Below are 22,681 nucleotides of genomic sequence, written 5' to 3'. Positions count from 1 at the left end.
AAAAAAATCTTAATTAATAGTGAATATGTGTTCCAGATTATAAAATTATTATGGTAACACTTTAGAATAATTAAGAAGTAATTTTTTTAAAGAAGTCTCTAATGCTCACAAAGCCAAGGCTGCATTTATTTGTTGAAAAATTATTTATTTGATGAAGTTTTATTACAGTTTAAAGTAACTGTTTTCTATTTTAATGTATTTTTAAATTTAATTTATTCCTGTGATGGCAGTTTTTTTTCAGCGCTCATTACTCCAGTCTTCAGTGTCACATGATCCTTCAAAAATCTTTACATTTAAAACTGCTCATGTGAAAATAAATGATTTCCTTGTCTTTTTCCTATTTGAATGGAAATGGAAGAATGCATCTGGTTTAGGCTTTTAATCCCTTCTATGTTTATGATCAAAATTGCTGGTTCCCTTCATACCAATGGAGAAATATCCATAGTTTGCACAGTATTGGCAGGTCAGGTTACTTTACTCCGGTGCTTTTTATGACTAATGTGTTTAGGTGTCTTTAAAAGATGTAGACACAGTAATTCACTCTCTCTTAAAACGAAATGAAGTTTATTTATTATTTCTTTCAGAAGGGAGACTTCAATACTTTCATTAAAATGGTTTCAAGTTTGTTGTAATAAAGGATTTGTTCACTCAAACAACTTGTTCTTATTCTTTTAAGAGTCATTGTTACTGATAAGAATTATTGTTTAATATATAGTTTTTGTCTTCTCAGTCCTAGACTTTTGTTTTAGTTGGATTATTTGAACCAATCTTATTTATTATTTTTTTTTGTAATATTTTTGTCCTTTAAGAATTTTTTTTAAAATATCTTGCATTGTCTTTTTTCTTGTCATATTATCGTAAACTAAAAAGGTTATCAACTAGTTGTGAATGTTATGTCAGTACTAGGCTTGCCGCGCTAGACGGTGATACCGGTGTTAAGCCGCAACACCGGTTACGTCACTTGCCCACCGCGGCACCGACCCCCACCGTCGTTTAGATTTTTTATAGTAATAAAAATAATTTAGTTCAGTAAAAGAACAGACACTACAATTAAAAACTGAACGCGGCTGCTCAATGCAGCGTGCCGAACGACAGTCACATCACACAGATCATATTTCATTTATCCAGTGAGGAGAGTGAGTCGAGCTGACTGACAAGAAGAGTGAGGCGAGACAGACAAGATGATGGCGGATGATTTAGTTTCGAAACGAGATGCAAAAGTGCCTGTTTGGCAGTATTTTGGATTTTGAAAAGCCTGTTGACTTTTGCCGTTTATCTAAGGGGATTTTGGAAGTTTTTTTTAAACATTATTTAATTGGTTCCACATTGTTTGCTGATTTTTACTTTATTTAAACTTTGTGTCATTTATTTATTTTATTTGACATCAAGGTGTATGCCGTGCCTCCAAGCTTTCTTACTCCTTTTGCTAATAAACGTTCTACGTTTCTTATTTATTTGGTTATATATTATACGTTTACTTAGCCTATTTCCAGTTTTGGATACCTATTTAAACTTTATGTAAGTTATTTGTTATTTTATATTAGGCATAGCCTGCCCTATAGCATGGTGTATTTTTATTTGTTTTCTTAATAAAAGTTCTATGTTTTATATATAGGCTAAAGTGAGTCGCTAATTTGAAAAATGTGCACTGTGCTTTAAAGCTATTTAAAAGCGAAGGAAAGCGAGGAAAAGAGGGAAAATTAAAACTAACTAAAAACAAACAATTGCTTTACGCCGAATTGCCGCTATTTAAAAGTAAAATGCGCATGCTGCTTTTACAAGCTATTTAAAAGCGAAAGAAAGCTAGGAAAAGAGGGAACGCCCCCGCGGTGATACCGGTATTACCCGTGTTGTCACACGTCGATTAACCAGTGGGAAAATTTCCTCACTGTCACAACCCTAGTCAGTACCAGTTTGATGTAAAAAAAAATGAGTGATGAAAATGTTCAATAATATGTTTTGTTTTGACATCATAACATCCACAACTAGATGATGAGCTGTTGGTAGTGTCTCACTTGTAGAGTAGAAATGGGTCCTGACTAGCACTGTAGGCATAGGAGGCCTGACTTAATGTGACTAAAGCTACTACTGGCTCTTTGGCCTGCTGGAGTCTTGCCTAATGGCCTAAGTGCCCGCTTATTCAGAAACTGTCAGTTTTATTGATAATCAGATGGCAAGCCACCAGTACAGCCATCAACTGACAACCAGAGAAGGAAAGCGAGGAAAAGAGGGAAAATTAAAACTAACTAAAAACAAACAATTGCTTTACGCCGAATTGCCGCTATTTAAAAGTAAAATGCGCATGCTGCTTTTACAAGCTATTTAAAAGCGAAAGAAAGCTAGGAAAAGAGGGAACGCCCCCGCGGTGATACCGGTATTACCCGTGTTGTCACACGTCGATTAACCAGTGGGAAAATTTCCTCACTGTCACAACCCTAGTCAGTACCAGTTTGATGTAAAAAAAAATGAGTGATGAAAATGTTCAATAATATGTTTTGTTTTGACATCATAACATCCACAACTAGATGATGAGCTGTTGGTAGTGTCTCACTTGTAGAGTAGAAATGGGTCCTGACTAGCACTGTAGGCATAGGAGGCCTGACTTAATGTTACTAAAGCTACTACTGGCTCTTTGGCCTGCTGGAGTCTTGCCTAATGGCCTAAGTGCCCGCTTATTCAGAAACTGTCAGTTTTATTGATAATCAGATGGCAAGCCACCAGTACAGCCATCAACTGACAACCAGGAATTGTAGACCCCTGCCAGCTTACAATCATTCATATCTCTGCCTCTCAGTTAGGGCATTATGGGCATGAATATGTGCTGTCAGATTTTTGAGGTTCTAATAATTATGTACATTCTCTAAGTGAAATTGGACCTGTGAAGATAGTCAATTTCACTAATAAAATTGTTTGGACAAATTTGTCAACTCGAGCAGGCTCTGTCAGCTTTTCTTTTGGACCCTGTGGAGTAGTAAACCTGTTTTATAAGTTTCCTTATAGTTTAGAAAGTTCTGGCTCCTGCTGTTTTTTTTCTTGCATATTTTATATTTGTCCTCACCCCATAACCTGACCAATTTTATTTTGTTTTGTTGTGTTGTGTTTTGGAAATGTGAACGTCTAAGGCATTTTGAACCTACCTTGTGAAGGAAGGCAGGTAGGTGTTTTGGATGTTCCACTATGAGAACTCTAGATTCTGGTTATAAGTGTCTTTTTAGCTCTTATAGAAATTGCTTCCAAGCGCAAGCTCTGGATGAGGATCAGGCTTTGAAGATGAATGGATGGTGTGTTGTATTGATTTTTTCCCCCCACATTGGTTCCTTAATCCTGGTTAAGCATTGGGAGATTTAAGCATGGACCTATGTCAAAGGTTTCTGAACCAAGATCTTGTCAACCGTGTCTATTCTTTGTGCCCCAATGACCTTTCAGTACTGGTTCAATGAATACAGTGCACAAGTTTAGCAGTGTATCCCTCACCTATTTTTATTTGAAACCTTTGAGGCTTTAACATGGGACATTTTTTTGTTGTTAGGATTTAAATAGGGTTGTGCCTGCTGTTGGTCACAGTTGAAAATCTGTTATTGTGTTAGATGCCAGGCCACCTGGACCCAAGGATCAATACTGCTTTGTCAACAGATTCGAGCCCCTGCTCTGCTCGGCTGAAGATTAATTAGATATTTATATAAAAACGCGGAGCTTCGCTCTGCCATTGAGCTTATCACTGCCGTATGGGATGCTTTACTCTTCACCTGTGGTATTTCATCCACTGTTATTACCACTGCCCAACTCCTGTGCCTTCTCGGATTTTCCCATTCTCTATCTGTCCTCATCTGTTATCTATAGGGGACATTTCTAATTCTAAATGGTTATAGTTTACGGATTAAAGATTAAGCTCTATTTTGTTCCATATCCACCTGCTACCAAATTCCTCTCAGCACCTTTCCAGGAATCCCTTCCACTGTCCACCCTTTATCATTTATAGTTCCAGAACATGCTTTCAGATGGACTATTCAGCCTATTCAGACTATACACATATTTTGGCACAACACCAGTCAAATGTTTGATCATATTATTGTTTTGTTTTTTGAAAGAAGTCTCTTATGTTCCATAAGGTTCAATTGATTTCATAAAAAAGCTTTATATAAAATAATTTTTAGCAACCATTACCCCAGTCTTCAGCATCACATGATCCTTTAGAAATCATTAAAATATGCTGTTTGGTGCTCAGTTGTTATCAGTTATTATTGGTGCTAAATTTTTAATAATGGTTCTTATTCATTTTAAAAAACAATTTTTGCTGCTTAATGTTTTTGTGTGAACCATGATACCAGGATTCTTTGATAAATAAAGTTAAACAGCATTTATTGGACATAGAAACCTTTTGTAATATTACAAATGGCTTTACTGCCACTTTATCAATTTAATGCCTCTTTGCTGAATAAAAGTATTAATTTTCTTTAAAAAAAAAAAATCTTTCTGACCCCAAATTAATAAATTTCTAAACAAACAAAATTCTTTAAAGGTCCCCATAAATGCTTAGAAACACACAAGCAACTCTGTGTTGACGTCATTTGAACTGAAACAGGAAGACAGGGCGGGACATATCAAGCAGCCCCGCCCCTTTTTAAAATAACCAATAGCGTTCGTTTATATCACAGCTTGGGCTAGAGCCGTTGAAACCTCCGTAAAGCCGCATTTGACAGGGTATGCCAGCCACAATCTCATCCATATTGCTATAAAATATAGCATTCTGTGTAGAGTTCAAATAGCTCCGATACATTTTGTGGTCTGCGCCGACTCGCGCATGTGATCCGCTCCGTGCTATCGTGTCTCTGGGTTCACTGCGGTGCGGTGGTTAGCGTGACACAACGCAAAACCAGACTTCTGTTTTTCCTCAATGGAAAGCATATTTACTAGGGTTGGGTATCGTTTGTTTTTTTTTCGATACCTTTTAAAAAGGTTCCGGTGCCTGAACCGATACTTATTAAAAAAAATAAAAAAGGGACATATCAAGCAGCCCCGCCCCTTTTTAAAATAACCAATAGCGTTCGTTTATATCACAGCTTGGGCTAGAGCCGTTGAAAACTCCGTAAAGCCGCATTTGACAGGGTATGCCAGCCACAATCTCATCCATATTGCTATAAAATATAGCATTCTGTGTAGAGTTCAAATAGCTCCGATACATTTTGTGGTCTGCGCCGACTCGCGCATGTGATCCGCTCCGTGCTATCGTGTCTCTGGGTTCACTGCGGTGCGGTGGTTAGCGTGACACAACGCAAAACCAGACTTCTGTTTTTCCTCAATGGAAAGCATATTTACTAGGGTTGGGTATCGTTTGTTTTTTTTTCGATACCTTTTAAAATGGTTCCGGTGCCTGAACCGATACTTATTAAAAAAAATAAAAAATAAAATTCCCCCCAAAAATTATGGATTGGCCATTAGAACAGAAATACAATAGAGAGTGCAAATGTTAGAGAGTCAAGTTTTTTAATAAAAAAAAACAAGCAGATGAAATTAGAAGTAGCATTAGAATAGAGAGTGCTAGTGTTAGATGGTCAAATGAAGATGAAAGAGATGTGTTTTCAGCTGTTTCTTGAAAATATTAAGGACTCAGCTGCTTGGATAGAGTTGGGCAGGTCTTTCCACCAGGAGGGAACAGTTAATATAGAAGACCATGAAAGTTTTATCATAGGTAGAATGCAAAATGTTTCAATACAAGCATTTCAGTCAAATGTAATTTATGCAATATTTCAAACCTTTATCCCACGGGGGAAAATCAAGCCATGGCAACAGTTTAAAAGTAGCCCAAATCTGTGGAAAAAATGCGGAATTGGCAACCCTGCATCCAACAAAAGCTACCGGAGTCAGCTTTGACTGATCACAGGTCGAGAATAAGGAGAGAGGACTGACAAGACCATGCTGGAGTATACGCTCAACAGATCCTGCGCTCATTGACAAATATCTGATCTTGTAAGATCTGCTCCCTTTGCACAGAGTGCGTGTGATTGCGAAATTGAAAGTGAAAGTAAACAGCGCAAACGCTCATTCAAAAATATTTAAATACACCGCATGCTGAGAGCGGCTCCCTGATGCGCCAAAATTATACACAATATTAGAATGTTTAAAGGAGTGGACACGAAAATCGCGGGAGGGAAACACATGTTGCGGGAGCAGGCGGCAATGGTCAGAGAGGAAAATAGACGAATCCCAAACATTTTGGGCAATTAAAAAATCCCGGCCGGACGCATTTTTGTAGGTCCAAAAAGAGGACATGTCACCCTAATTTATTGCTAATCGATGTATTATTTTTAAAGTAGCATATAGAACATATTTTCTGCCTCATTCTGTGACAAGAAGCCTCATCAGATCACAAAAGGAAGCATTTGACTGGTGTTGTGGAGTAAAAAGGTTATAATTTTCTCTTTTGTTGGACAACAGGTTTAGAAATGTGAATAAAAGGGAGGTTTAGCTTTAGGCATTTTAATTTAAGCATGTTTAGCTTAGTTAACGGAAGGCTACCTGCTGCCATCAGAGCAAGTGTAATTACTGCATTCACACTCCTCGGATGCTCTCATTTCCCGAGTTGTGCTTTTAAGTCGGAATATAAAAACAACATGGACACACTGGTTACTACAAAAATTTATTGGATTTGTATTATTAGAGCTTTCCGACTTGCGTTCACGTGCATTTTTTCATTCGGGAAATAATTTTTCACGTGCGGTGCCAGTGATGATGCTTCTTACGTCCGTTTCTGAAAACCAGAGGATAAATATTTCAGTCGATCGCTCAGGCATGGCACCGAAATCTGCGCTTGGATTCGGTTTCTAGTACATACCAGTTACATAGGTACCAGTGCCATATTGGTACCGGGTTTCGGTACCCATCCCTATTATTTACACTGTTTGAGTCGTTCCCTGTCCCCTATGTAGTGCACTACGTGCCATTCACTGTACAGAAAATACTAATTCTGAAGTGACCGATTTCAGCCGCGGCTTCAGCGTCTATTTTATAGTGTAGGGGGCGGGCGCTTCGGATTCTAGAGAGATTCACACTCCTCGGATGCTCTCATTTCCCGAGTTGTGCTTTTAAGTCGGAATATAAAAACAACATGGACACACTGGTTACTACAAAAATTTATTGGATTTGTATTATTAGAGCTTTCCGACTTGCGTTCACGTGCATTTTTTCATTCGGGAAATAATTTTTCACGTGCGGTGCCAGTGATGATGCTTCTTACGTCCATTTCGGAGAACCAGAGGACAAATATTTCAATCGATCACTCAGACATGGCACCGAAGCATGGCACCGAAATCTGCGCTTGGATTCAGTTCTAGTACATACCAGTTACATAGGTACCAGTGCCATATTGGTACCGGGTTTCGGTACCCATCCCTATTATTTACACTGTTTGAGTCGTTCCCTGTCCCCTATGTAGTGCACTACGTGCCATTCACTGTACAGAAAATACTAATTCTGAAGTGACCGATTTCAGCCGCGGCTTCAGCGTCTATTTTATAGTGTAGGGGGCGGGCGCTTCGGATTCTAGAGAGCATTTGATTGGACAGAAAGTTTGATGAGAAGCTGAAGTACGATGTGACGTCAAAAAAATCATTGAGCCGTTTTGGCGGAAGTGACGAACTGAAAGCTTTGAATGCTTATATCTTCTAAATGCGAATTTTGTCACTGTTTTGGAGCACACTGCCTTATAGATAACCTTAAGACTAACATATTGATACTAGCACCCAAAAAACTTTAATTTTGGTTTCATGGGGACTTTAAAAAACACTTTCTAAAAATGGCTGCTGAAAATTCATTACAGGAACAAATTAACATTTTAAAAATGTAGTACAATTGAAAACAGTGTATACATTTTTATTTGTAACAATATTTGACAATTATTGCCATTTTACTTGGTGAACATAAGAGGCCTCTTTCAAAAACAATAAAGGCATCTTAATTATTTCAAACGTTTGTATCAATAAATAATAATAAATAAATTCACTTATTAGTCACTTAAAGAAATTTGTGTATGTGCATATTTTAAGCACTCAAAAAAAGGTTTTGAAGATCATGGAAAAACAGAAATTCAGTCAAGTGTGAGTGTTCATGCTTGTGGTTCTGTGTTTCAGGTGGTGATGAAGATCATTAAACATTACCAGGAGGAAGGTCAGGGCAGTGAACTGGTGCAGGGGGCGCTGCTGGGGCTGGTGGTGGAGGACAGGCTGGAGATCACCAACTGCTTCACTTTCCCTCAACACACAGAGGACGATGCTGACTTTGATGAAGGTAAGGGAATAAAGTTGTGCTCATTGCCTTAATCATTTGTTAGCACTATTCAGACAGGATTCATTTTCTAAATGGCATTTGAGTTAGAGTTTGTAAAGTAGGCCATCTGCCATCGTTATAGTTGCAAATGTTTCGATTATTTGAATTTTACCTACAGATCAAATTTAGCTTCATTTTGCTTCTCACTGTATCAGTGCGCTAAGTAATACCCATCACTGATGCCACCCAGTTGACTTCCTCAGAAATGGAATCTTTACTGAATATATTTTGGGCTCCCTGAAGAAGTATTGAAATAATAATTTTAAGCCGCTTTGCGGAGAAAGCGAATGATTTAGTGACATGGATGTTGAGATGTGCTACATTAAGCACTGATGGAGTGCAGATAGAGAATACACACAAATAAGTTTCTGGGAACATTATAATGTGTTCACTGCTAGATAGTGATCCTGCTATTCCAAATGCAGTTTAGATCGGTCTGCCTTAAATTGTGCCTGATACAAATTTCTGATTTTATAAGTAGGCATTTGATTAGAAGCACACCTTTATTATGCAGAGCTCTTTCTCTCATTCTTTTTTTCTTTGTCTTTCTCAGCTTTTTCAGTATGTGCAAATGCACAGAAAATAGGGAGGTGAATAAGTAGATGTATTACCCATCATGAAAAGATTTGAACCACCAAACCTAGTGTTTGTAGCCTGTATTTTTAACTGCAAATCTGACATTGCTCTACTCTCCAGTTAGCCAAAGTGGTTTGAATGTGGCTTGTTTGTGTCTTACAGCAGATTTTCGATTATTGCTTAAAGGGATAGTTCTCCCAAAAATGAAAATTGTGTCCTTAATTACTCACCCTCATGTCGTTAAAAAAATCATTGAGCCGTTTTGGCGGAAGTGACGAACTGAAAGCTTTGAATGCTTATATCTTCTAAATGCGAATTTTGTCACTGTTTTGGAGCACACTGCCTTATAGATAACCTTAAGACTAACATATTGATACTAGCACCCAAAAAACTTTAATTTTGGTTTCATGGGGACTTTAAAAAACACTTTCTAAAAATGGCTGCTGAAAATTCATTACAGGAACAAATTAACATTTTAAAAATGTAGTACAATTGAAAACAGTGTATACATTTTTAGTTGTAACAATATTTGACAATTATTGCCATTTTACTTGGTGAACATAAGAGGCCTCTTTCAAAAACAATAAAGGCATCTTAATTATTTCAAACGTTTGTATCAATAAATAATAATAAATAAATTCACTTATTAGTCACTTAAAGAAATTTGTGTATGTGCATATTTTAAGCACTCAAAAAAAGGTTTTGAAGATCATGGAAAAACAGAAATTCAGTCAAGTGTGAGTGTTCATGCTTGTGGTTCTGTGTTTCAGGTGGTGATGAAGATCATTAAACATTACCAGGAGGAAGGTCAGGGCAGTGAACTGGTGCAGGGGGCGCTGCTGGGGCTGGTGGTGGAGGACAGGCTGGAGATCACCAACTGCTTCCCTTTCCTCAACACACAGAGGACGATGCTGACTTTGATGAAGGTAAGGGAATAAAGTTGTGCTCATTGCCTTAATCATTTGTTAGCACTATTCAGACAGGATTCATTTTCTAAATGGCATTTGAGTTAGAGTTTGTAAAGTAGGCCATCTGCCATCGTTATAGTTGCAAATGTTTCGATTATTTGAATTTTACCTACAGATCAAATTTAGCTTCATTTTGCTTCTCACTGTATCAGTGCGCTAAGTAATACCCATCACTGATGCCACCCAGTTGACTTCCTCAGAAATGGAATCTTTACTGAATATATTTTGGGCTCCCTGAAGAAGTATTGAAATAATAATTTTAAGCCGCTTTGCGGAGAAAGCGAATGATTTAGTGACATGGATGTTGAGATGTGCTACATTAAGCACTGATGGAGTGCAGATAGAGAATACACACAAATACGTTTTCTGGGAACATTATAATGTGTTCACTGCTAGAAAGTGATCCTGCTATTCCAAATGCAGTTTAGATCGGTCTGCCTTAAATTGTGCCTGATACAAATTTCTGATTTTATAAGTAGGCATTTGATTAGAAGCACACCTTTATTATGCAGAGCTCTTTCTCTCATTCTTTTTTTCTTTGTCTTTCTCAGCTTTTTCAGTATGTGCAAATGCACAGAAAATAGGGAGGTGAATAAGTAGATGTATTACCCATCATGAAAAGATTTGAACCACCAAACCTAGTGTTTGTAGCCTGTATTTTTAACTGCAAATCTGACATTGCTCTACTCTCCAGTTAGCCAAAGTGGTTTGAATGTGGCTTGTTTGTGTCTTACAGCAGATTTTCGATTATTGCTTAAAGGGATAGTTCTCCCAAAAATGAAAATTGTGTCCTTAATTACTCACCCTCATGTCGTTTCAAACCCGTAAGACCTTTGTTCATCTTCGGAACACAAATTAAGATATTTTTGATGAAATCTGAGAACTTTCTGACCCTGCATAGACAGCAACGCAACTGACACGTTCAAGGCCCAGAAAGGTAGTAAGGACATTGTTAAAAAAGTCCACGTGACATCAGGGGTTCAACCGTAATTTTATGAAGCTACGAGAATACTTTTTGTGTGCAAACAAACAAACAAACAAAAATTACGACTTTATTAAACAGAGAAGAAATTGTTGAATAAAGTCGTTGTTTTTGTTTTCTTGGCACACAAAAAGTATTCTCGTAGCTTCATAAAGTTAAGGTTGAACCACTGATGTCACATGGACTATTTTCATTTTTGAGTGAACTTTCCCTTTAAGGGTCTCTCATATATGGTAATTTACAAATGTTGATGCTATTATTCAAATTAAAATATTATTCAAGTTATAAGATGATGCTTTTATTCAAATTGGTGTTTAACCAACTATAAAATTCTGATATATTGTTTTATTTACTGTTGTTTTATGCAGTTATGCACAGCAAATCTAAATTAAGCAACATTTATTTCAGTTAAACCAGGAAATGTGCACTTTTATTGCTCGTCCTTGCATTACATCACATTAAACTCCTCTACAAGTGTAAACTTTTCTATTTTATCACAGCGCTGTGTCTGGCCTGCCAGCCTCCGTTTACTACCTGCCAGCTCATCAGGGATCACTAAGGCAGAGAAACGTCATCGTCGATAGTCGAGCTAGTAAACGGTGAAGTAAATTGCGGTGTAATTCAACAGAAACCTGTATCGGAGCAAAGGTTTGCGGCTCAGCTTTTATAGGGCTTCTCCAGAGAGCGCTAGCCAGAATGCCTCATCAAGCTCGGTCTGGAGAGAAGTGAGAATGGGCTGCTTTCAGTGCAGAGCGAAGGACTGAGAGTTGTTTATTTGCTTTTACGGCTTGTGAGATCACAGGTGTAGCTGGTGAGATGGCTGTGCATCAAGGGAGGGAGAATGAGGCAGGGTTGCATTATTAAAAGTGTAATGGGCTGTAGAGACTCAGAAATGGAGGCAGCAAAGGAACCAAAAATTAGCTAGGGTAGGGTGTTGTTTTGTGGGCCACCAAAATAGGGCTGGGGTGATATGACTGTATATACCACAGTGATAGAAAATATTTTGTTATACTGTTTATACCGTGAGATGGCATGATATAAAAAATCTGGAAAAAACAACAACAACCGTGGCCATTTATAATTTATGTCATCTGGGTAATCTTGCCTTTTGGGGTGCGTCAATGAAGTTTAAAATATTAAAGTATTTTAGTCACTAGAATAAAAATATGCATACTACATGACTATGCACTATATGTAACATTAAAATTATTATTTATAAAAAATACTACAGATTCTTTTTTTATACTAATAACAATATTCATAATAATATTAGAACATCTTGGTATGTAATTATTCACTAGAATAAAAATACAGTTCATGATGTAAAATATTATAAATATTAATGATAAAAATAATAAAAATAACAATATATTAGTAATATGATACAGAATAACAATAAATGTTAGTGAGCACTTCTCCTTTGCCGAGATAATCCATCCACCTCACAGGTGTGGCATATCAAGATGCTGATTAGACAGCATGATTATTGCACAGATGTGCCTTAGGCCTGCACATTTTAGAGTAGCCTTTTTTTGAGACCAGCCTAAGGCACATCTGTGCAATAATCATGCTGTCTAATCAGCATCTTGATATGCCACACCTGTGAGGTGGATGGATTATCTCGGCAAAGGAGAAGTGCTCACTAACATTTATTGTTATTCTGTATCATATTACTAATATATTGTTATTTTTATTATTTTTATCATTAATATTTATAATATTTTACATCATGAACTGTATTTTTATTCTAGTGAATAATTACATACCAAGATGTTCTAATATTATTATGAATATTGTTATTAGTATAAAAAAAGAATCTGTAGTATTTTTTATAAATAATAATTTTAATGTTACATATAGTGCATAGTCATGTAGTATGCATATTTTTATTCTAGTGACTAAAATACTTTAATATTTTAAACTTCATTGACGCACCCCAAAAGGCAAGATTACCCAGATGACATAAATTATAAATGGCCACGGTTGTTGTTGTTTTTTCCAGATTTTTTATATCATGCCATCTCACGGTATAAACAGTATAACAAAATATTTTCTATCACTGTGGTATATACAGTCATATCACCCCAGCCCTATTTTGGTGGCCCACAAAACAACACCCTACCCTAGCTAATTTTTGGTTCCTTTGCTGCCTCCATTTCTGAGTCTCTACAGCCCATTACACTTTTAATAATGCAACCCTGCCTCATTCTCCCTCCCTTGATGCACAGCCATCTCACCAGCTCCACCTGGAATCCAACAAGCCGTAAAAGCAAATAAACAACTCTCAGTCCTTCGCTCTGCACTGAAAGCAGCCCATTCTCACTTCTCTCCAGACCGAGCTTGATGAGGCATTCTGGCTAGCGCTCTCTGGAGAAGCCCTATAAAAGCTGAGCCGCAAACCTTTGCTCCGATACAGGTTTCTGTTGAATTACACCGCAATTTACTTCACCGTTTACTAGCTCGACTATTGACGATGACGTTTCTCTGCCTTAGTGATCCCTGATGAGCTGGCAGGTAGTAAACGGAGGCTGGCAGGCCAGACACAGCGCTGTGATAAAATAGAAAAGTTTACACTTGTAGAGGAGTTTAATGTGATGTAATGCAAGGACGAGCAATAAAAGTGCACATTTCCTGGTTTAACTGAAATAAATGTTGCTTAATTTAGATTTGCTGTGCATAACTGCATAAAACAACAGTAAATAAAACAATATATCAGAATTTTATAGTTGGTTAAACACCAATTTGAATAAAAGCATCATCTTATAACTTGAATAATATTTTAATTTGAATAATAGCATCAACATTTGTAAATTACCATATATGAGAGACCCTTAAAGGGAAAGTTCACTCAAAAATGAAAATAGTCCATGTGACATCAGTGGTTCAACCTTAACTTTATGAAGCTACGAGAATACTTTTTGTGTGCAAACAAACAAACAAACAAAAATTACGACTTTATTAAACAGAGAAGAAATTGTTGAATAAAGTCGTTGTTTTTGTTTTCTTGGCACACAAAAAGTATTCTCGTAGCTTCATAAAATTACGGTTGAACCCCTGATGTCACGTGGACTTTTTTAACAATGTCCTTACTACCTTTCTGGGCCTTGAACGTGTCAGTTGCGTTGCTGTCTATGCAGGGTCAGAAAGTTCTCAGATTTCATCAAAAATATCTTAATTTGTGTTCCGAAGATGAACAAAGGTCTTACGGGTTTGAAACGACATGAGGGTGAGTAATTAAGGACACAATTTTCATTTTTGGGAGAACTATCCCTTTAAGCAATAATCGAAAATCTGCTGTAAGACACAAACAAGCCACATTCAAACCACTTTGGCTAACTGGAGAGTAGAGCAATGTCAGATTTGCAGTTAAAAATACAGGCTACAAACACTAGGTTTGGTGGTTCAAATCTTTTCATGATGGGTAATACATCTACTTATTCACCTCCCTATTTTCTGTGCATTTGCACATACTGAAAAAGCTGAGAAAAAAGTCTTAGATCTTTGAGTTCAGCTCATGAAAAATGGGGGCAAAAACAAAAGTGTTGCGTTTATAATTTTGTTCAGTGTATATATATATATATATATATATATGTGTATATATAGTGTAATTTATTTATATATTTATTTATATATATATAATAAAAGATACACACTGTTTACTCTTACTGTGATAAAATTATTCATGCCATTTTGGTCATACTGTCTACCCCTAACAGTAACTCCTGTGCAGACTTTAAAAAAATATTTAAAAAATATATATATTTGAGTCTGTTAACATGAGCACCTTTGAATCCACATCTGACTGTAATGACTTCCGATGCATTTATCAAGAAGAGTTCAGTTAGTATACTAATTCTAAATGAGAAGTATTCAGCCTCAAGCGTAGTGCATCGCATCTCCAAGTATATATTAACTCAGTGACTCTGACACTGCCTGTGGTATCCTCACAGTTAATTTATTATCCTCCTCTGCTACAGGGAGTCAGTTAGTATACTAATTCTAAATGAGAAGTATTCAGCCTCAAGCGTAGTGCATCGCATCTCCAAGTATATATTAACTCAGTGACTCTGACACTGCCTGTGGTATCCTCACAGTTAATTTATTATCCTCCTCTGCTACAGGGAGTGTACATATGACAATGTGTGTTTGGGTGACCCTCTCCCACCCTTCCCATCACAGCATGTTTTTCTCCCTTTCTTTAGCCTGTAGGGCTGTGCCTGACAAATTATGGCGTCTAATGGATATTTAAACACCCTTCATATGCAAAGCAAGGATCCTTGAACTGTACAGGCTGCAGAAAGGTGTAAATTCACTCTTTAATGAGCAGTCGCGACTCCTTTGCTTGTTTTTTCCTGCGAGGCAGTTGCTTTATTTATTACTAGAGTTTTAAAAGGTGAGTTCGAGTCGGCCGCAGTTCTTTACCTCCTTGTGAGTGTTTTTTTCCATGGTCGTTTTCATTTTTGTCCATTATGAAAACCTGCCAGTGACCTGAGGTGACTTCCATCACTTCACTCTATTTTTACCTGGTGTTTGACTGCCTCAAACAGAGCAGAAGTCTTTCAGGTGGTTGGATTGAGTCTTATCTGATGGAGGAGTGCAGGTTTGCTTTAGAGAGACTGAAACAGGAGGGAGGAACACCTAAAGAGCGTAATACAAACAGACCGTCCCAGTCGAGATAAGCTATGTCTGTGACCTTCCATTTCAGAGTCTCAAACAGACAATAAAAAAGAACATTAGATTCAGCTCTGCATATTTCTTAAATCCGCGTTAATGAATGTTTTTGCTTTTTGTGCATCTTGTAAAGTGTGATTTTAGATTTGCCAATGCACATTGTAACCAATGCAACTTCTAAATACACCTCCAGATTCAACCTCAAGCTGAAGAATTTTTAAAGTAATGTTAAAAATGTAAATACTTTTTCCTATCACAGGTTATTTTATTTGTTCTGTTTGGTATTGGCGTAAAAAATTCCCAGTGTACATTCAATTTACATTAAATAAATAGTAAATACTTTTCCTTTCAAAATGTAGAGTGATATATTAATATTTATAATAGTTTTTTTTAAATATTTGCACTACTGTTTAAAAGTTTGGGGTCAGTAGGATTTTTATTTTTTTTTTTACAAAGAAAAAATATTTTTATTTAGCAAGGATGCATTAAATTGATCAAACGTGACAAATGCATTAATGATGTTACAAAACATTTGTGTCAAATAAATGCCATTATTTTGAACTTTATATTCATCAAAGAATCCTGCTCTGCATATTTCTTAAATCCGCGTTAATGAATGTTTTTGCTTTTTGTGCATCTTGTAAAGTGTGATTTTAGATTTGCCAATGCACATTGTAACCAATGCAACTTCTAAATACACCTCCAGATTCAACCTCAAGCTGAAGAATTTTTAAAGTAATGTTAAAAATGTAAATACTTTTTCCTATCACATGTTATTTTATTTGTTCTGTTTGGTATTGGCGTAAAAAATTCCCAGTGTACATTCAATTTACATTAAATAAATAGTAAATACTTTTCCTTTCAAAATGTAGAGTGATATATTAATATTTATAATAGTTTTTTTTAAATATTTGCACTACTGTTTAAAAGTTTGGGGTCAGTAGGATTTTTATTTTTTTTTTACAAAGAAAAAATATTTTTATTTAGCAAGGATGCATTAAATTGATCAAACGTGACAAATGCATTAATGATGTTACAAAACATTTGTGTCAAATAAATGCCATTATTTTGAACTTTATATTCATCAAAGAATCCTGAAAAGAATGTATCACAATTTCCACAAAAATATTAAGCAGCACAACTGTTTAATAAACATTGATAATTTATCAACATTTCTTGAGCACCAAATCAGCATATTAGATTTCTGAAGGTTCATGTGACGCTGAAGACTGGTATAATGACATTTTATTTTTGACATCACAGGAATAAATTTGATTTTAAAATATATTACAACAGATAAGATATATTTTTAAATTCTAATAATATTTCACAATATCTGTGTTTTAACTATATTGCATTTCAAATAAATGCAGCCTTGCTGACCATAAGAGACTATTACTAAAGTTAAAAAAGAGAAAAATATTAACAAAACCTTCCAAACCTTTAAACAATGTTAATCCAAGATGCCTAAAAATGCTGTGGAATTAACATGATCCCTGGCCAAAAAACATTACTATGGAAATGTCCAAAAAATGTATCAGAATACCATGGTACCTTTTTAAAAAAGTATTATGCAATAAAATATAAAACTAAAGTTTTGTTGTGTAGTAGAATTGCGTAAGTCGCACTAATGTTATGGTAATGTGCATGACATCACCTCAGGGTATTGTTTCTGTGTTCATACTTTGACACAGCTATGATTTGATTTCACGGGCATGATTCTGTAGAAATTTGTGAACGTGAATAGAAAACTCAAATGTTGGCAGCATACGAAATTGTCTACTGCTGTTGGTGTTGTTTCAGAGTTTGTTTCTATGGCTTCAGCCAGAGAGACTTCAGCCCTTGCTGCTATAGGCAGACTAACTGTTATAAACTCCTCTTAAATGGTGTTTACTGCACTGAATCCAAACTAATCGTGAACCGCACCGTTCCTCTCGGTCTCAGCCTTTCAATCAGTTTGTTACAAATGTTTTAGCTGTTATTTTCTAATCTGCCTGTCTGTACTTACTCACTGTTTTGTTGATTTCACATGGTCACCAGTCTCATTTCTTTTTGCCTTTTGGCAATATTCAGCTTCTGTTTTAATATTTAAAAGAGTAGAAATTGTATTTAAAAAAAGTTTTTTCTCATAATATTCTTCCAAGCAGCCATTGCATAGCCAATTAAATTAATTATATAAAAGTAACATACTCTTTTCCACTAAATGTGCACAAGCAAGAATATATAGATATTTTTATTTTATTAATATATAGATATTTTTATTTGATTAATATATAGATATTGAATTTTTGTCATTTCTATGCACCAGTGTAACAGTACATAGTAGGCAGAGGTTTCTTTAACAGCTGGTATAATGAGTCTTTGCGTGTTTGTCAGGGTTAATTAAATTTACACATACATATTTAAATGTTTATTGCTGCGTTGAACTGTTGTTGTGCGTTTTGTGCCGTTTTTTTGTTGTTGCTGTAACAGGATGCGTCTTTTCATTGTGTTCCAGGTCGGCGCTGAAGCAGTCAATGAGATAACGCCAGCTGTTAACTCAACCCCTGTCCCACATGAATGCATCATCATACATTGCCATGCTGTGTGTTTTGTCTTTTCCCTTAGTGCTTTCAACCTCACCGTGTATCCATTTAGCTGTTTCCTCTCCTGTTTTACCACAAGAATGGATCAGTAGTATTAATAAACATTACAGTCTGCTAGCAACATTTGGATTTTCCCTTCACATTTACAAAATTTCTGCCCAGTCATGCCCGTGGATGGCACTTATTCAAATGTCTCATTATCATTGGGCAGTAGTTCTAAATTTTTGACCCGGCGGCTCCTAATACTGCACATTTTGTATGTCCCCCTTATTTGATGCACATAATTCAGGTCACACAGCATCTACTAATGGGTTAATCAGTAGAATTAGGTTTGTTTGAGAAGCGAGACATTAAAAATGTGGAGAGTTGGGGGTCCTACAGTCAGTCTGTTACTGAACAGACAGCGTTTCTGTATGAAAGTACCTCAGCAGACAGGCTTCCGAGGCACCATAAAGTCATGTTTAATGATCTAGAACAAATTCAACTGAGCTTTACACCGTGTCCTAACCAGGCGCGACACGATACATTTCCAATATCAAGTAATTTGTCAGTCTCCACACTGAAAGTGAAAATGCTGTGTGACACTACACAATTACAGCCAGTCAGAACATATTCGCTGGTTAGACCAAAGACTGTAAATTTGCATGGAATTATTTAGAAGAACATTTTTTGCTTGTTGTGTGTATATAAAAATGGATGATCATTATTATTATTATTATTATATGTATTTTATTAATATACACTGCCATAAATTTTGGCATCTGTAAGATTTTGAAAATGTTTTTGAGAGAATTCTCTTATACTCATTGAGGCTGCATTTATTTGATTAAAATACAGTAAAAACAGTAATATTGTGAAGTATTATTAAAATTTAAAGGAACAGTTTTCTATTTTAATATATTTTAAATGTAATGTATTCCTTTGTTGGCAAAGCTGAATTTTCATCCTATCTATCTATCTATCTATCTATCTATCTATCTATCTATCTATCTATCTATCTATCTATCCTATCCATCTATCTATCATCTTCTTATACTCATTGAGGCTGCATTTATTTGATTAAAATACAGTAAAAACAGTAATATTGTGAAGTATTATTAAAATTTAAAGGAACAGTTTTCTATTTTAATATATTTTAAATGTAATGTATTCCTTTGTTGGCAAAGCTGAATTTTCATCCTATCTATCTATCTATCTATCTATCTATCTATCTATCTATCTATCTATCTATCTATCTATCTATCTATCTATCTATCTATCTATCTATCTATCTATCTGTAAATAACTGTAGTGAATATTTAAGAAATATTAATATAAAAATAATTTATATATAATGATTGGATGCAGCCTTCACATCTACACAAATTATCTGCAAAGGAAGCATTTTAGGTTTCCAGCCTTGCAGAATAAGATGACATTTTGTTCACCAGTAGGTGGCAGTATGGGACTTGTCAAAAATGCCTGTGTGTGTGAGCTCGGTGACTGCAACTGGGTGGGGATCTTTATCTGATAAATGCATAAATAAAACTGTGTATGACTTAAAGATTGCAGCTCTGTGCTGTTGGAGGTAATCCGCAGCCCATATTTCCTGGCAGAAAAATTGAGTATTCATTGTGGAAATGATCTTGTAGATTAACTCGGATTCAGGCAGAGGTGCACTGAGAATGCATTATCCATTTTGGCTGTTTGTAAGTTTGTATTTTGTACATGAACGGAGCATTACGGCTTCACCTCCGTGGCAGGAGTGATATATTTTTAAGTTGATTTCAGGTTTGTGACAGAGGAGGGGAGGAGAGGTGTGTGCCACATTTAACAGCGTGCGGACGAAGAAAAATGAACGCTTTCAGGGATGTCGTCAGTCAAGTGCCGTGCCCAGCATCCTAATGTGCTCGGGCTGTGATTTTTATTTTTTATCTTCTTCATTTTCCTGAATTTGATGTTGTATAACTGCAGACCCTGCTGAAAACATCTTTAACCAGTCTAAGCTGATTTACTCTTGCGTGATTGCTGGTTTAAAGAGGTTATGGGGCTTTTCAGCTGGTTTGAAGCAACCAGATTAAACCAGCTAAAACCAGCCTATCCAGGTTTATGATTTTTCAGGCGAGTGTGCAGAAGTGACTGAAAGGAAGAGGAAAATGATGGGCTATTGATGGGGGAGCTGTCATGAAGCCTATATCTGCCTCTCGTACCATTGATTATTTAAATGCAGTAATTTATTAATCAGGTTGGTCTAAGCCTGTCTGGCACACAGTCTTTCGACTACAGCTGTAGTGTAACATAGGAAACAGACACTGGCACATGCCAGTACAGTCTAAATCTTAACAACCTGTATCATCAACCACCTGCTCAGTCACATCGCCAAGCACATGAATTGCAGTCTTCTTCATATTTAATTTGTCCAAATAGTATTTGCTGAATATCCAAAATTGTTAATCCTTTTGTTGGACCACTTTTTGGCAAGCTCGTTTTGTCTCTTGTGGCTGCTTAGCAAGCAGGAATATGGAGATCTACATACTTTCAAAATCGACTAGTTGATTAATTGGTCTTAAGCGAGCACTGTATAATTATGCCGGTTTTGGGTTCAGCTGATCCGGATCAGTCGGGCTTCTTAGGCGCCATTAATTGTGCTTATTAGTCGTGCTTTTGCATTCAAAACCAGGTAGACAGTATACAGTGGTCTTGATTTTTTTATTTATTTTTTTAATTTGATGCTTTGAAGGAGATGAATTTAAAGAGGCAACTTCTCAGAGAGGGCTTACCATGCAAACTGTCCGAAAGTTAAAGCTAAGTATGTTAATGAAAGCTTTGCTGTGGGAAAAAAAGTGTAGATTAACTAGTTAACTTCACTAATTGTAGCTGACTATTGTGACTTATTCATATTAGCAACTGATCTGCTGTCTCTCACAAATTAGGTTCAAACTCAGGTCGTCCATGTGAGCACAACCATACAACGTCTTCACACTTTTAATTGGATGTAGTTTTTGTTCCTAATAAACTGTAAACAAATTTAGAAGTAATTTTGCCGTTATATATATACTACTATTCAAAAGTTTGGGGTCAATAATTTTTATTTAATTTTTTGTAAACAAATTAATACTTTTTGACTAAGGATGTATTAAAAGTGCTGTTAAAAAGTGACAATAAATACATTTACAATGTAACAAAAGATTTGTACTTCAAAAATGCTGTTCCTTTGAACTTTCTATTCATCAAAGAATCCTGAAAAAATCTATCATTGTTTCAATAAAAATATTAAGCAGCACAACTGCTTTTAACATTTATAATAATAAGAAATTCAAAGTTATACGTTTCTTTAGCAGAAAATCAGCATATTAGAATGATTTTTGAAGGATCATGTGACATTGGAGACACAGAAAAGTCAGCTTTGCATCTAAATTACATTTTGAAATATAATACAATAGAAAACTGTTGTTTTAAATTCTGATGAAATGTTGGAAAATACTTACCAACCCCAAACTTTAGAGCAGTAATGGACACAAAATTAATGCTTAACATTTTTGTTTCCTTAATGGAATGGTCCCTGTTTCCGTCATGTATCCTATTTTCATGTTTAACCAGCACTTCTTCTCTAAAGCTGTTTCATAACTAGCTGAATTCTGAAAAAAGAAGCCATCTCTTACATATCTGTCTTCTAGTGTACACAAACCCTGTTTTGGAGCCCTTCCTGTTGAGCTGACATCCCAAATGTGCAGTCCGCCTGAATACCCCATTGCATGCACTCACTTGTTGTCTCAAAGTGGGCAAGGTTAAGTGTCACTTGCAGGGATGATAAGCAGTGTTGTGAAGTTTACAGCACGGCCTAATGAGTTTTTGCTCATCAGAGCGAGATCATGCGGCTCTGTCATTTGCCCTGTCGAGGGTGGAGCGCGGCCCGTCACGTCTCCACCGCAGTCCGTGGTGAGGATTAGAGCCGCGGTTAATCTCCAGTTAGATCAGATCAGGCGAGTGCCGCTTCACTGCCCCCTGGGCACCGTTCACCACCCTCGCTCTCCCAGCACGAGCCCAGAAATATTTGCTTTGAAATGCATTGCTCCACAGCTTGTCTCCACCATAACAAACCCTTATTTTTCATTCCCCCCCCACATCCAGCAACTTTCCTCTACTCTCCCTCCTCCTCTTTTCTCCCTCACTTCTCCCCATGTCTTCTCCGTCTGTCCTGGAGGATAGTTCTAGGACAGTAATGAGTGCCCGGAAGGCCCGTTCCGTCCCGTCTCGCAAGCCGGGCTGCATCTCACCCCGAGGCGAACCTAATTCAGGTCAGGGTCAGTGGAAAGCATGTGTGTTTGGGTATGTTTGTCCACTAATGGCATGAAAGACTGCGCTCATGTCTATTTCCATTTGAAAATTTCGCCCTAAGACATATTTTGATACTCCCATTAGCATATTTCAGCCTGCGTTATTGCGCATCATTCATTGACTAGTGTTTATTTCCTGTGATTTGTTTTCATTAGACGGTCAGCATCACAGAAATGACTTCTGCCTCTTCTCGTGGGCTCGGCATATCATATTAGCCGCTGCGCCTGCGGCCCCCTCGCTTCGGACAACATATTATTTGT

The 22,681-nt window shown here is 36.5% G+C and overlaps 1 pseudogene; it reads left to right on the top strand.

Annotated features, from left to right (window-relative positions):
* The window catches only part of LOC107592044 (eukaryotic translation initiation factor 3 subunit H-B-like), a 77,561-nt pseudogene that overhangs the window by 6,833 nt on the left and 48,047 nt on the right, over positions 1-22,681 (top strand).

Source organism: Sinocyclocheilus grahami, unplaced genomic scaffold, assembly GCF_001515645.1.
Source record: "Sinocyclocheilus grahami isolate Dianchi unplaced genomic scaffold, SAMN03320097.WGS_v1.1 scaffold149.1, whole genome shotgun sequence".
Lineage (NCBI taxonomy): Eukaryota > Metazoa > Chordata > Actinopteri > Cypriniformes > Cyprinidae > Sinocyclocheilus > Sinocyclocheilus grahami.
This window is presented reverse-complemented; position numbering and strand designations above follow the sequence as displayed.